The 14422-nt window shown below is 41.0% G+C and overlaps 1 protein-coding gene across 3 annotated transcripts in view; it reads left to right on the forward strand.

The window, feature by feature from the left end:
- The window catches only part of LOC121522334 (neuropilin-2-like), a 179868-nt gene that overhangs the window by 115953 nt on the left and 49493 nt on the right, over positions 1-14422 (forward strand). The gene's annotated exons all lie outside the window — the stretch shown is intronic.

Raw genomic sequence — 14422 nt, forward strand, 5'->3', positions numbered from 1 at the left:
TAATTTCCAAGGTAACCGAAAGGGTATAGGCCAGGGGTGTCAAACGCAATCACAGCAGGGGCCAGATTCTGGATTCAGGACTGACCTGAGAGCCTAACAGGGTCACCTTTTTAACCATAAACTGTCAACCTTGTTTCACCAGTAATAAAATATGAAAAAAATAAAACTTAGTGCTGATGATTTTGACATTTAAAAAGTTAAAAAGGTAAGTTTAAAGGCTCACAGTCTGAAAAAAAGAAAATGTATACGTTCAAAAATTTAGACGTTTTTTAAAGGCAAATATATTAGAAAGAAAGTCAAAATTATGAAATCAAAAGTCAAAATATGATTCAAAATTTTTAATTGTGAGTCTAAAGGTCAAACTGTGGGATTATGAAGTCAAAGTTTGGAGTTGAAAATGTGAGGTAAAATAAAAAATAATTGTTTAAAAGGCCAAAATATCACTTAAAAATTAGAATTATGAATTTTAAAGCTCAAAATATTATATGAGAAGGCAAAATTATGAGTTGAAATGCAGTTTGAGACACTCTGGGCCACTGCTGATTGGTCAGATGGTGTGACTCCACTTTCTTGATCTCTACTGATTGGCTGAGGAAAACCGCTCTGGTTCTGCTGTATCACAGAAAGTTAGGGGGAGGCCACGAAGAAAGTCGATAAGTGACCATATATGGTTCCTTGCCCCACAAAGGGTTAAGATAACTATGAGCTGCACATACTTCCAGACAAAACGCACATGGCACGATCACAGATGGACGACCAGCTTTGTGCAAACACATGCAAATGCCCAGAGATGAACAAACTCATTCCCCGTGCAAGAATTCTCCTTTGTTAATAGCCCGCGCATAAGATAGCACGCATGAAAAAGCACCATTAAGATAAATGATCAAGTATCTGTGACCAAGAGCGATCGCTTCCTGAACATATTTCATCATAACTATTATGATGCTTCTGCATGCATGTATATTACATGATCCATAAACATAATTACAAGCCAAACTGTGACTTTAATGTGTTGTGTGAATCACATCATTAATCTTTTTGACATTTGCAATTAGAGTGCTGATGGCGGCTGTGTTTATGGGTGTCAGAAGTGTGCATGTGCTTTCTTTTGTATTCTTACTGACCATTGTGTACGGCTTATTATGTATACTACATGTATACTTGGGTGCATATATTTACTTCCATGCATTCTGCACAGTGGTTGAAGTTAATCATGCTGCACTATAGGAGGTACGGCGGCATGTCTGGACAGGGATTAACATGTCTAGGTCATGGGACTTTTACTAATAGTGGCCAGCTGTGTAGCCGTACTTTATTGTGTTCACAGACTATTATGTTAATAACATGTTAGTGTGTTGCCACAGATTAGGTGTAATACATGGTCTGCTGCACTTTCTTGTACAATCTGATCTCTTGCTGCTTTTGTGCTCAAAATGTGTTATGTTTTCCCCCTCAAAGGTTCTTGTAAATGATTTTTAGAAAGAGCAATGATGGATGCAGACCATTAGCTCAGTGTTTCTTGATTGAGCTGTGTGACTATCATTTATAACAATACATTACTGTTGTATGGAGCTTGTTAGCTGTAGTGAGCAAATTATTCTCAGCTGGATGATAACTTCAATTATAAAGCGGAGCATTGTACCAGTCCCCCCACATACATTACTTACTTTTACAATAATGATGCATAAATTCACTGATATGAGCCTTAAACAATCAGCACTCTGTATTTCAATGTTCTCTGACCTCCACACTCATAAATGACCAGCTCTGTAGCTGGAGCCAGCCGTTTCTCTCCCCTCTCCTTCACGTACCATCTGATCTCACCGCTTTGGTCAGGTTGTGACATTAGAGAGGTGATGACAAGAACAGGAAATGACACCAGCCGGTTCCCAGTGGACATGAAGTGGACCACATGTCTATTTTTCTGAACTTGTATGTGTGAGTAAGAGAGAGGAGTAAGATAGAGAGAGAGAGAGAGAGAGAGCGCCCAAAGGGAACAGTATATCCTAGATGTGTCAGGACTAGCCTAGAGGTTAGCAGTGATGAGGAGGGCGGGACACCCACGACTGTTAACATAAGTTTCAACAGGGTACCGTGACATCATGGAAACCATGTTTCTGACATAAAAACGGGTACAACTTCTAATCAAGATTAACTGTTTACCTCTGGAAAAGATTTTACATCGTACTCTGAGCACCTCCAAGAAAACATGGAGGAGTGTCTGCTATAGCAAGACTCAGGAAATCTAGTGGACTTTTTAGCAATGTCTTGCCCTTCATTGTTTTGTAGAGCAGCGGTTTTCAACGTGGGCGTCGGGACCCCCTAGGGGGTTGCGAGACCCTTAGGGGGGGTCCCCAGATGCCTTAAAAAAATGAAGAATATTTTATTACTGATTTTTCCCACCAATTTTTTCTACTATTATTTGCCACTTTTCATCAGTTTGGACCAATTTTGCCTCTTTTTACCCGTTTTACCATTATATACCAGTTTTGCCAAATTTTAACCACTTTTTAATCACTTTTACCCAACAAATTTAGTCAATTTTAACACATTTTGCCACTTCTAAACCAATTCTTGACACCTTTATTTTGGGGGTCATGGGCTGAAAAGGTTGAGAACCCCTGTTGTAGAGTATCAGAGATCTAAAACTTGTGTCCACAGCTGCTGCTTTTAATGTAAAACTAATACAATCCAGTGTTTTCAGCTCCCAGCGTTCTCAATGCAAAAGGCTTTCATTGTCAGCTGTTTTTGTTGAAAATACTTCAGATTTTGGAACAGCACCCTTCTGGTTACTGACCAATCACAGTCAAGGGGAGGCTGGGCGTATCATGCTAGCTTTGTGAGCAGCAGTGACAGAATAGAAACTGATTTGGTTTGTGGTTTCTTCTTTTTTTTTCTTTTTTTTAAAGATACATTTTTTGGGCTTTTTATGCCTTTTTTCAGAGAGGAGGAGCCTCAGGCCGGACTTAAACCCCTCATACGTGTTTCACGACCTAATCCCCGAGCCATCTTCACCCCTTGACTCATCTTTTTTGGAAACAGCTGCTGCCAGTCCCAGGACAGGATTCCTTTAAATCACTGGTTCTCAACTAGTCTAGCCTGAAGACCACCATTTTCATGAGAAATTGCAAAATAATCCCCTGCTTGCCCCCTATGAAAACTTACTGTAGTTTGGACTTCTGATGGAACAAAGCACGATTGAAAACATAACTAAAGCAGCCCTGACTGAGGCAGAAAAAGAAATATATGGTAGGATTGCTTTAGCTAAAATGGAGGAGGGTCTCCTATTTGCCACTGCCTGGGGCCCAGAGTTAATTTTGGCAGCTATTTTTAATTTCAGTCTTACTCTTTAGATTAAATGTCTTTTAGTTTTAGTCACATTTTAGTCATTTCTACCTTTTTAGTTTTAGTCTAGTTTAGTCAACAAAAATTCAAAAACATTTTAGTCTAGTTTTAGTCCATAAAAGTCCTCACATTTTAGTCTTTACTTTTAGTCCAAGCATTTATTTTCTTGTCTAAATCTGGTACCAAATCATTATAATGCGTTCTGTGCACTCTGCTAAACATGGGGTCCCTGCTTTCTACAGCTGAGAGACAGTATAGCTACAGCTGCATTGTTTTTTGACAGATTTACTCACAGTGGAAAAATATCACGGATTTTGAATGTTTTGAATGACTTTTTAGCAGTTTTAGTCATCACAGATGTATTTTTGTTAGTCTTAGTTTAGTTTTTGTCATGGAAAAAGGCTGTCAATGAACATTTTTAGTCATAGTTTTTGTCGAAGAAATTAACACTGCTTTTCAGAAACAATTTTACAAAGCGGATGTCCTTTTGAGCTCATTTCAAGCTATAAAATGCTGATTTTCATCAGTTTAGTGGCGATGTCAGAAATAACACCAGCATTGATGGGTTTTATCATAGTTCAGTCAGATTCTTCAGTGTTCAGCTAAAAATTTTAAAGTGGTTACTTCCTCTTTAACAGCTGTTTTATTTTGTTTTTACTCAATATGTGCAGATCTAATTTTGTCGACCTCAGAGCTGAGAAAGCATTATGCCCTCTGAGATCTTTGGGGACCCCCAGGGGGGTCCTAGTACCCCAGGTTGGGAATCAATGCAATAGATGAAGGCCATTAGTTTTGATTGCTTTAAAGGAGAACAGTGTAACAGTTTAACATATAGTTGGGCAATTTACATTTGTCAGTATCTACTTTGCAGTTTGTCCCATTGAACTTTGTGCTTTTAAGCTTAGCTTTTTGTTGTTTGTCTTTTAGTAACTACCACAATTTTTTAAATTTCAGATCCAGTAAAAAGAGTGTAATAAATGAAGACTTTGATTTCAACCATCCCACAGTTTTATCACAGTTAAAGCTCAAATGATTATGTGGCTTGCAGAAGTTGTAGATCATTACTGGCAGCAGCAGATTTTCCTCTAATGGAGACAGAATGTTTGATTATGCCAACCTGTGTGATTGCAGATGCAATTGTTTTGCCCGTCCAGACACATTTTTGTTGTCGTTGCTCCTAATGATATCCCACACATCATATCTGCAGCCATCATCTCCATGGTCACAGTGGCGATCAGCCTCCTGGCTGTTGCAGGTTCACTGATCATCTGCAGGTCTGGCTGTCTGTGTCTGCATGCCAGATGTTTGCCTTCTGGACATAATCCGTGCATTAGACATGAGAACAGTTAATTTCCACTTAACTTGACCACCATGTTGCTCCTGCTACCATGCTAAATACCACACCGAATCACTCGGTTAGATGATTCTGTATCTCAGAGGCTTAGAACAACTTAATTTTCAATTTGTCTGGCCTCCGATTGTCTCCACGCTGAGTGACGTTAGAGCAGAAAAACACATGATCTCACCAGTCATGCAGACTATTTGTCTGTGCAGCAAATGAAACAATAAAACAGAAAAAAGGAAGATAAAATAGACTTTGTTTTTCTGCTCTCTAGTGTTTTGTGTGCTTGCAAGTGTTGAGTCGTAACGGGAGATAAAATATTCAACAGAGTGCATCAGCTTCAGTCCACTGAACACAGCTGTTTACACATAAGTCACAAGCACAGAGAGGCACACACTCAGCTCCAGTGGACCTCTCCTATAAATACACACTAACACAGCCACACAGAGCCAAAGAAAGGAAGTAAGACATAAAGTCTACAGGAAAAGGCCTAACAGAATATTCTCATCTCTGTTAAGATGAAATCACACTAAGCTCTGTCAAGTATTTTTTACTTTTTTAGGGACACAGCATTCAACATGAATAAGCTGTTTCGCCAAGCAAGATATCCTCCAAGTTTCTCTTTAAGATCTTAAGTTGTTGAAGTTTTCTCAATTTTCAAGAGATCAATCACTCCGACAGCCTCAGCTCTGCCCAGGAAGTAAAGGAGTGAATTAATGAATAAATAAACGTAGACATCAGCAGTGCAAGGAATCACATGTTCATTGACACATTCACAAACACACACAAAAGCCAACCTCTCTATTATTCAGTAGTTGCATCAGACCTCTGTTCCCTGCTGACGTCAATGCATCAGACCTCTTTAAAGCACATCAAGAAATAATCCACATAAAATGATTTTAATTCTTGAACAGCATCAAGCAGAGCTGGGTACATGTCTGTCCATCATTTAATGGCAGTCCGTTAACAGTATTTTTGTCACTTGATTGCATGTGTGTAGTGAAATGCCAGCCTTTGAGGGGAGACAAAGAAAGTCTGTGAAAGATGTTAGAAATTACAGGTGCATCTCAAAAAATTTGAATATCATGAAAAAGTTCAACATTTTTTGTCACTCTTCTGAAAGTGAAACCCATATATTGTATTGGCTTGTTACACATAGAGTGAAATATTTCAGGCTTTTATTTCTTGAAATGTTGATGATTATGGCTTACAGATAAGAAAACCCAAAATTCAGTGTCTCAAAAAATTAGAATATTACATAGGATCAATAAAAAAAGGATATTTTAAACAGAAATGTCAGGCTTCTGAAAAATATGTTGATTTTTATGCACTCAATACTTGGTTGGGCCTCCTTTTGCATGAATTACTGCATCAATGCGGCGTGGCATGGAGGCGATCAGCCTGTGGTACTGCTCAGGTGTAATGGAAGCCCAGGTTGCTTTGATAGTGGCCTTCAGGTCATCTGCATTGTTGGGTCTGGTGCCTCTCATCTTCCTCTTGACAATACCCCATAGATTCTCTATGGGGTTCAGGTCAGGCCAGTTTGCTATGGTCATTGAACCAGCTTCTGGTACCTTTGGCAGTGTGGGCAGGTGCCAAGTCCTGCTGGAAAATGAAATCAGCATCTCCATAAAGCTTGTCAGCAGAAGGAAGCATGAAGTGCTCTAAAACGTCCTGGTAGATGGCTGCGTTGACTGTAGATTTTAGAAAACACAGTGGACCAACACCAGCAGATGCCATGTCAGCCCAAATCATCACTGACTGTGGAAACTTCACACTGGACTTCAAGCAATGTGGATTCTGTGCCTCTCCACTCCTCCTCCAGACTCTGGGACCTAGAAGAATTCTAAAATTGACAGGAAGCCAGTAGAGGGAGCAGAGATTTGGGATGGTGTGCTCATACTTTCAGGTGTCTGTTAAGAATCTGGCCGTAGTGTCCTGCACACAGCCTTCTGCAGACATAGCAGGGAGGACTCACTAACCACCATGCAACCTTACCCTGGTGAAGATTTTCACCTGAAGGAAGCAGCCTCGTACCACAGAGTTTATTTCTTCATCAAATCCGACTGGAACTCCGGCCTCCCACTCCCACTTCAGTGTCCACACATAGGTGTGATTTAACCCCTGGGCAGTTTGTCCCTCTGGTTTTGTTGTTTTTCAATCACACTGGTTGTGTTAGCAGCATGTTGTCCTCCTGTACTTGTGACTAAACTGACACAGTGTCAGTCCTAAAACTCATATCCTCTGAACATTACCTTTGACAAAGAAATAGTTTTTCCATTACCGCCTCTATTGTTTCCATATTTTACACCGAAGCATATTGACCTGACTTCAGGGCTGTGAAACAATTTCCACACATGGGAGAAACAATCTCAGCACCCAATTACAATGAAGAAATCCCAAATTATGGATACAGGGTTCTTAGGGGGCACACAATCATGTAGTTTAGCATCCCATTATGGTGCCAAAACTCAGCGATGCAAAAACAGAAACAAGAGCCAGAATATTATCACAGGACTCATTCTGATCATTTACGCTAGCTACGGAGGCAACATGTAATTCAGGACGTGTAACCTCCACTATCTAATGTGAAGTGAGAGCTGCCAAGCTGCCAGTTTTGTTCATTTTTAAATGACTAAGCTATCAGAACATCTGCTATGCTCTCATCTCGTTCACTCCACACCTAGTTGTTGGCAGGCGAGCAGGCACATATGAGCACACACACACGCCACCTGTTTGGCATAAAGACAAAGGTTTGGTCTTAGTTGTGTAAATAAATGCTAAGGTTTTTTTATCCACATTAAAAAGTGTGGAGTTATGGGTGGGGGAGGTATTCTGGGAAATAATAAGAGACGCATTGAAAGATGTAAACACGGAGAGAAAGCGACTTTATGTCCGGTGTTTTAGAGAGGCTCATAACAGCTCTGTCTTCATTCATCTGCTGCTGTTTGGACTAGTAAGACTGTGTATCTGAGCATGTCAGGGATATTGTATCCCTGAGCATCCAATATTAATCCATCCATCTTTCCATCCATCCATCTTCTTCTTCATCTTCTTCAAGCTGGGTGGCAGTAGCAGTAGACTAAGCAAGACAGCCCAAACATCCCTCTCCCCAGCAACACTTTCCAACTCCTTCTAGGGGATCCTGAAGTGTTCCCAGACCAAACAAGATCCAGCACATTCTGGGTCTTCCCCAAGGTCTCCTCCCATTTGGACATTCCCAGAAGACTTCCAGAGGGAGGTACCCAGGAGGCATCCTGATCAGATGCCAGAACCACCTCAACTGGCTCCTTTCAAATCAAAGGAGCAGTGGCTCTACTTTTAGCTCCCTCATCACCCTAGTTCTAAGGCTGAGTCCAGCCAGCCTCAGGAGAAAACTCATTTGGGACACTTGTATCCGCAGTCTTGGTCCTTCAGTCATTACTCAGAAGTCATGACCACAGGCAAGGATTGGGACATACAGCTGGTAAATCAAAAGTTTGGTTGACCGACTCAGCTCCCTCTTCACCGCAATGGTCCTGCTGGAGCTGCACCACTACACCTGTCACATGCTTCCTTTTACCCTCACTCATGAACAAGACCCTGAGATACTTATGACACGATGCGATGCAATATAATATTATGACGTATACTTTATTGTCCCCTTAGTGAAATTTGTCTTGGACTGCACATGAGCAACCAGATAAGATAGAAGAAATACTCAAAGGTATAACCCACATATACCCAGAGTTGCACATATCATTATTTGATTCAACCACATAACCTACATACTCATATTGCACAGGATCCTCCTCAAACTCCCTCACCTGAGGCAGAAACTCGCCCACCCGGAGGGAGCAATCCAGGCCTTAGACTTGGAGCTGCTGACTGTCTTTATGTCCACTTTATACTCTGCTCTAAACCACTCCAGTGCCTGCTGGAGGACCCCAGCTGAGTCCAACAGAACCACATCATCTGCAAAAAAGCAGAGATGGAACTCTGAGGTCCCCAAACCAGAATCCCCCCTCTTCCCGCCTATGCCTCGCGATCCTGCCCATGAAAATCACAAACATACTCGGTGATGAGGGGGCAGCCCTTTCAGAGATTCTTAGGGGAGCATGGGAGTTTGCTCATCTAGCATTAAGCTTTGACTAAATAGCTGGTTGACTTCAGCTCAATACATCTCAAGAAAAGAGCCAAATGGAACCTTGTGGATCAGTTTGACAAGCCAGTGGCCTTAGATCTGATTTTTTTTTTTTTTTATCTGATCTTTTCGTGACAGTTTGAACCGAACAAGTCACACTGAAATCTGGTATTTTCAACGCAGATTTGTATCAGAATCCATCCAAGTGAAGGGATGAGTCTGATACAGGCCACATCTTTAATCACATTAGGAAGAGACCAACAGAAATACGATCTGACTTGAGCATTAAGTGTTGCTGTGTGATGCAGTCTGATTGTCGTCTTGTTGCACATTGGACGTGAGAACATGTTGGTCCTTCTGAATAGTTATAAAATGAAGGGAAACCCCTCACAAATAAAAAACAATCCTCATAAATCTTTTAGCAGAATGAATTGTGGCCAATTCTGCAAAGAGGCAGCTGTAAAGTAAAACTCCCACTTTGGATGCACATTTTTATAAATTGTTAAATTTCATGAGTCGTATGACTTGTTGGAAAGCATTCTGGGTCATATTTCCATTCATGTAAGCTAAATAAATGTTAAAATAATCCTGATTTCATGCCTCGTGCTGTTACATGCAAAGGGGCTGATAGGAGATTCTTCCCCGTGTCTGTCTTTCACATAATGTTGCCGATGGAAAACCACGTCTGTCGTTACAGTGGCACCCAGGAGGGAATGTTGTTTGGATTCCTTGTTCAAGAACATTTTAGAGGTGTTCCAGGTTTCCAGCCAACCATTCAGGTTTAGCCAACTGTGTGTCTGTGTGTTTCCCAGGTCTGACGTTGTTGATAGCTTTCACATGTGAGTCGTGGCTCCTGTCCAGATACTATCATGTGATTGGTGGGATGTGTCCTGACTTCCACCCACTCATACGTCTCCTTCGCTCTCCCTCGCCTGTCTTCTTCTACAGACGTAGAGATTGCAGGAAAATTATTATACAAACAAAATAAAAGATGTTATTTTTAAAGCGCTCAGACATTGCAGTTTATATAATATAATACAGCATCATTAAATCACAGTGATCAGCCATTGTGTCAGCTTAATAAAGACAAAGTGATTTAGATTTTGCTGCAGGATTTTAATAAATTGTTGGTTAGAAATGAAGTGACACGTCTTAATAAGTAAAAAGACTTTGGTGATCTGCCTTCTGCTGATTCAGTCCTTTAAATTCATATAGTAAAGTTTGATTCCTACTTCTTGTGATACAAACACATTATAAGGAAAGGCGTGCAAATGTTTGCAGTTTCTGCAGCCATCTCCACCCCCTTGACTCCCTCCCCATCAGAAGAATTTAATCACTCTCCTGTCTCCTGCCAAGGCTCCTGTAACAAACACCCCTCCAAACACACCACATGCACACACCATCTATCCTCCCCTTCTCCCTGACCTCATTGCCCTCATAGATTTGTTACCCTCTCCTCTCTCATCCTCCTTTTTCAAAGTTTATCCCTCACCTGCCACAGACTTTTGAAAGTCGAGGCATTCCTATTTCAAAGCCGCCTTTGACTTTATTCTGTTTTTAAAGCTAATATTTTCCCCTGTAGTGAATGTTTCATGATTCCACAGCTAGCCAATCCATAAATCAGGCATGGTGCCGTTTCCAAACACATGGGTGCAGAAGAGTGGAATCTGATACTATTTTTAAAAAGTGCTTGTTCCTGAAGGAATAAATGTTTGGAGTTTTACAGGACTCTAGCAGTATGTTCCCATTTGGTTGACAATGAAAAGCAGAGTGGCTGGGGAAAATATTGGCGATCATTGCGGAGGGTTTAAGTGCTCCTCCTGACATCGCCATATGTGCTAACAAACACAGAAGCCATCGCTGCAGCGGGACAGTTTACAAAGATGTTCACGAAAGTAGTCCTGGAAGCCGAAGCACACTTTAAAATAGATTCTAAATAGATATTTAATCTACATCACCATTATGCTCTGTTCCTTTCAGAAGGGCGGTTAAGTTTGTTGCTTTCTTTTCCTCCGTGGCTGAGATATCACACATGGAAACACTCAGGACTGGGCACTGGTTCATTGTGGGTGTTTATATGAGTCTGTGGGCAAAAAGCTTGTTTTTCCAAATATTTAGGCATGCCTCACCACCTATTTGCAGCTTTTCTTACAAAGGCCTGGCCTTTCTTTCATTTTTTCAGGACTTATCTTTTAATCCATCCATAGAAACTTCCAGCCCTTATCAGAGATTTGAATGCTAATGCAGAAATTAAACCACAGGGTCAAAGATTCACCTTATCCCCTCTTTTACTGACAATTTAAGTGTATATCTGTAGCTTCGAGGCCTATTCGGACAGCCTAAAGCACATTGTTTTCAGGGCGTGGTGCACAGGGATCCACATTTGCTATCTAGATTGTGCATGATCCAGTGACGGTGCAAAAAAGATAGATAGAAGGTGTGTGTCAGAAATATTAGTTTGTTCATTCCCTTTTGGGACAAGGTACACATGCAGGCTGGCTTGTGGTTGTTTACATGACAAATTTCAGTCTTTAGATGCAAATACACTGAACTCCAGCTGGCTCCTAAAACTCTTTTCCTCTACGTGTGCCACTGAACACGCAGAACACATGAATCTCTATGAAATATGTTGTTGACGGATTTAAATTGTATTTCACTAAATCTTTCTTACAACACCAGAAACAGTCAACTAAGAGTATGTGAGCACTTCAGCATTTGCACAAAAGCACAACTTCAATCCGCAGAAGACATTTGGGCGCTATGTTGATCATTCTTCTGTGAGCTTAACATGAAAAAACATTCATGTGCTCTTTTCCTTGGCTGGAATCCTTGGATATGTTCTTTTTAACTTTGCTAACAAGACTCTGAACAGTTTGTTTTAATATCTGTTATTTATGTATAGGTTTTTTTTTAAAATCCAACTCCAGTGTGCAGAAAGCTTAGCGGTTAGGTCATGTACCAAGTACTCAGGCTGCCCGGGTTCAAGTCCGGCCGGGGGCTCCAGTCCCCCATGTATCACCTCCTCTAGAAATATAGGGATAAAAGGCCCAAAAATATATCTAAAAACGAAACATCCAACTCCGTCTTGTGGCTGTGTGTGCTTCTGTGTGTTTTGCATGTATTAGTCACAACACGCTATAGAGCGTGCAGAGAGGATCCTGGAAACAAACAGAGACAGAAGCTTTCCCTCCCTCAGCCCTCTCTATCATTAAACAATTTATTTGAACAGATCAGAAAATCCACAGATAGTAAACTGTGGAAAAACTGTGCAGCTTGTGTGTTTAACAAGCTCAGATGTCCATCTTTTTAATGTGTCCTCTAAATATCCAGAACAGCACCAGGGACTTCTAACTTTAGACCAGGTTTTATCAAGAAACTCTCATTTTTGCATCTTCTGGACGAGAATGTGCCAGCTTTGTGCCGGACCACTCCTCATGGTAAAGGTCTTCGCACTGTAAGGAATGATAAGAAATGAAAAGTTCCTGTTCTTTCTTTTCTTCTCAGTTTTATGAATTGTTTTGGACTGGTTTTCATGTGTGAAATGAGCAATAGGTGAAGTTGTGTTGAAACAACACTGCATTGTCCGGTAGTCTTGAATGCACCATGCTGATTCAGATAGATGGCATCCACTGCTACTGGACTAGGATGACCAGATCCCAACTCACCAGATGTGGGACAAAGACTACGTTTGTGTAGAATACCAATGCATAGAGGAAGTCTAAAATAACTTTAAAATTAATCATTTCTGTTCTGCCCCTTAGCTCATATTTGTTTTGTTTTGCTTTTCCGGTTTATTCAGCAGCACACAAAAGACTTTGCAAATTAAAAAAAAACAAATATCCATCCATCCATTTTCTATACCACTTATCCCATTGGGGGTGGCAGGGGCTGGAGTCTATCCCAGCTGTCATTGGGCGAGAGGCGGAGTACACCCTGGACTGGTCACTAGTCAATCACAGGGCTGACATGTAGAGACAGACAACCAGGCACACTCACATTCACACCTACAGCCAATTTAGAGTGATTAATTAACCTAATGAGCATGTTTTTGGTGGTGGGAGGAAGCCAGAGTACCCAGAGAGAACCCACGCGTGCACAGGGGAAACATGCAAACTCATGCAACTGGAGGCGGGCGTGCCCTTCACCTGGGACGTCCCAGTTTGATTGACATGATGACATGGCTCATCCCGCCCCATGATGACAGGAAGCCCTCGCTGCTTCCTCCACACAGCCATTTGATGGTTGACAGATTTTAAAACGCACTTGAAAACTGGAGCCTGTCAATCACAATGCAGCATAGCATCTCAGTGTGTGAAAAGTAATAAAAATGCAGAACTATCCCATAAAAAGCGAGACATCTGGTCACCCTATACCAGACTTGCCAGCTGATCCACAACCACAGACTTGAATTAAACAAGTCATTATTTTTAAAATTAAAACCTAACCAAACTAAACTGAACTTAAACCAAGCTTAGAATCATCACAACACCTTCTAGGGTGAGTAAGACTGGAAGCCCAGATGATCTGCATGCAGGTGAGCTTTCCCAGTCCTTTCTCTATTGATATCTCTTTTCTTTTATACACTTAATGTTAGGGCAAGAAGATTGTGTCTGTTTATTTACCTGGACTTTACAGCACACAGTCTGTTTTTCTCAGATGCATTTTTTGGATCCTTAATCCAAAAAAACACAACACCATGCACTCAGACCCTGTGCATGGAGTCTGATGCATTTATTATCTAGCAAAAATTTGCAGTACAAGTCAAAACGGTCAGGTTCTTTCCATGTGGGCATGTGTCACAGCGCTGTGCCCTGTTGGAGACAGGGCACGACTAACATTCCCATTAGTGCAGTTCCATTTGTTGTTTAAACAAGTTCAGCATAAAAATGACAACTGCATCAGGGATAGAAAAGACACCTCTGTGCACGCCCACACGCTTTGCACCCGGCGTTTAAGGGCCCTTAAACTTTAGTTGGCAGTCCACCAAATTCAAAACACAGTAAGATTCATCTCTGTTAGGGGGAAAGTTACCAAAAATATTTGCATAATGAATATTTTCTGGTTTAGACTTTGCTAACCAGTGACCTAACTTGCTTGTTTTTCATTAAAATTCAGGAATAAACACACAAACAATTAATTTTCCATCCACATTCACCTTCACTCTGAAACTATCTGCGTTCTTTTCCATCCCAAAAGTTCTGATAGAGCTTTGAAATCCTGTCCTTTGTGAACAAATGACTGCTTTATAATTTGGAGAGCTGTCTTTCTTTTCTCCTGAGCGGTTAATGGCATACTTAGCTTAATGGTTTCTGCCACACTTAAACTCATTTCCTTTGTAGCTGACTACTGCTCACTGATGTAGTTACCCATTCATTGCCAGCAGCTTCTTTTTATCATCTCGGTTGTTGTCGTACTTAGCTTCACACTTAAGGCTACAATTACATTCACATACCTTATGGTGCTTTGTTGCACAATCAGCTAATGAGCAATTCACTGTCTGTTATTTCCTCACACACAGAGCTTCTTTGCTTTTAGCGTCTCAGCTGTGCGCTACGAGGCTGTGCTTTTAAAGTCGCTCTTTATGCTTTATTAGTGGCTTTTTAACCATGCTT

The sequence above is a fragment of the Cheilinus undulatus genome, linkage group 15 (assembly GCF_018320785.1).
Source record: "Cheilinus undulatus linkage group 15, ASM1832078v1, whole genome shotgun sequence".
Classification (NCBI taxonomy): domain Eukaryota; kingdom Metazoa; phylum Chordata; class Actinopteri; order Labriformes; family Labridae; genus Cheilinus; species Cheilinus undulatus.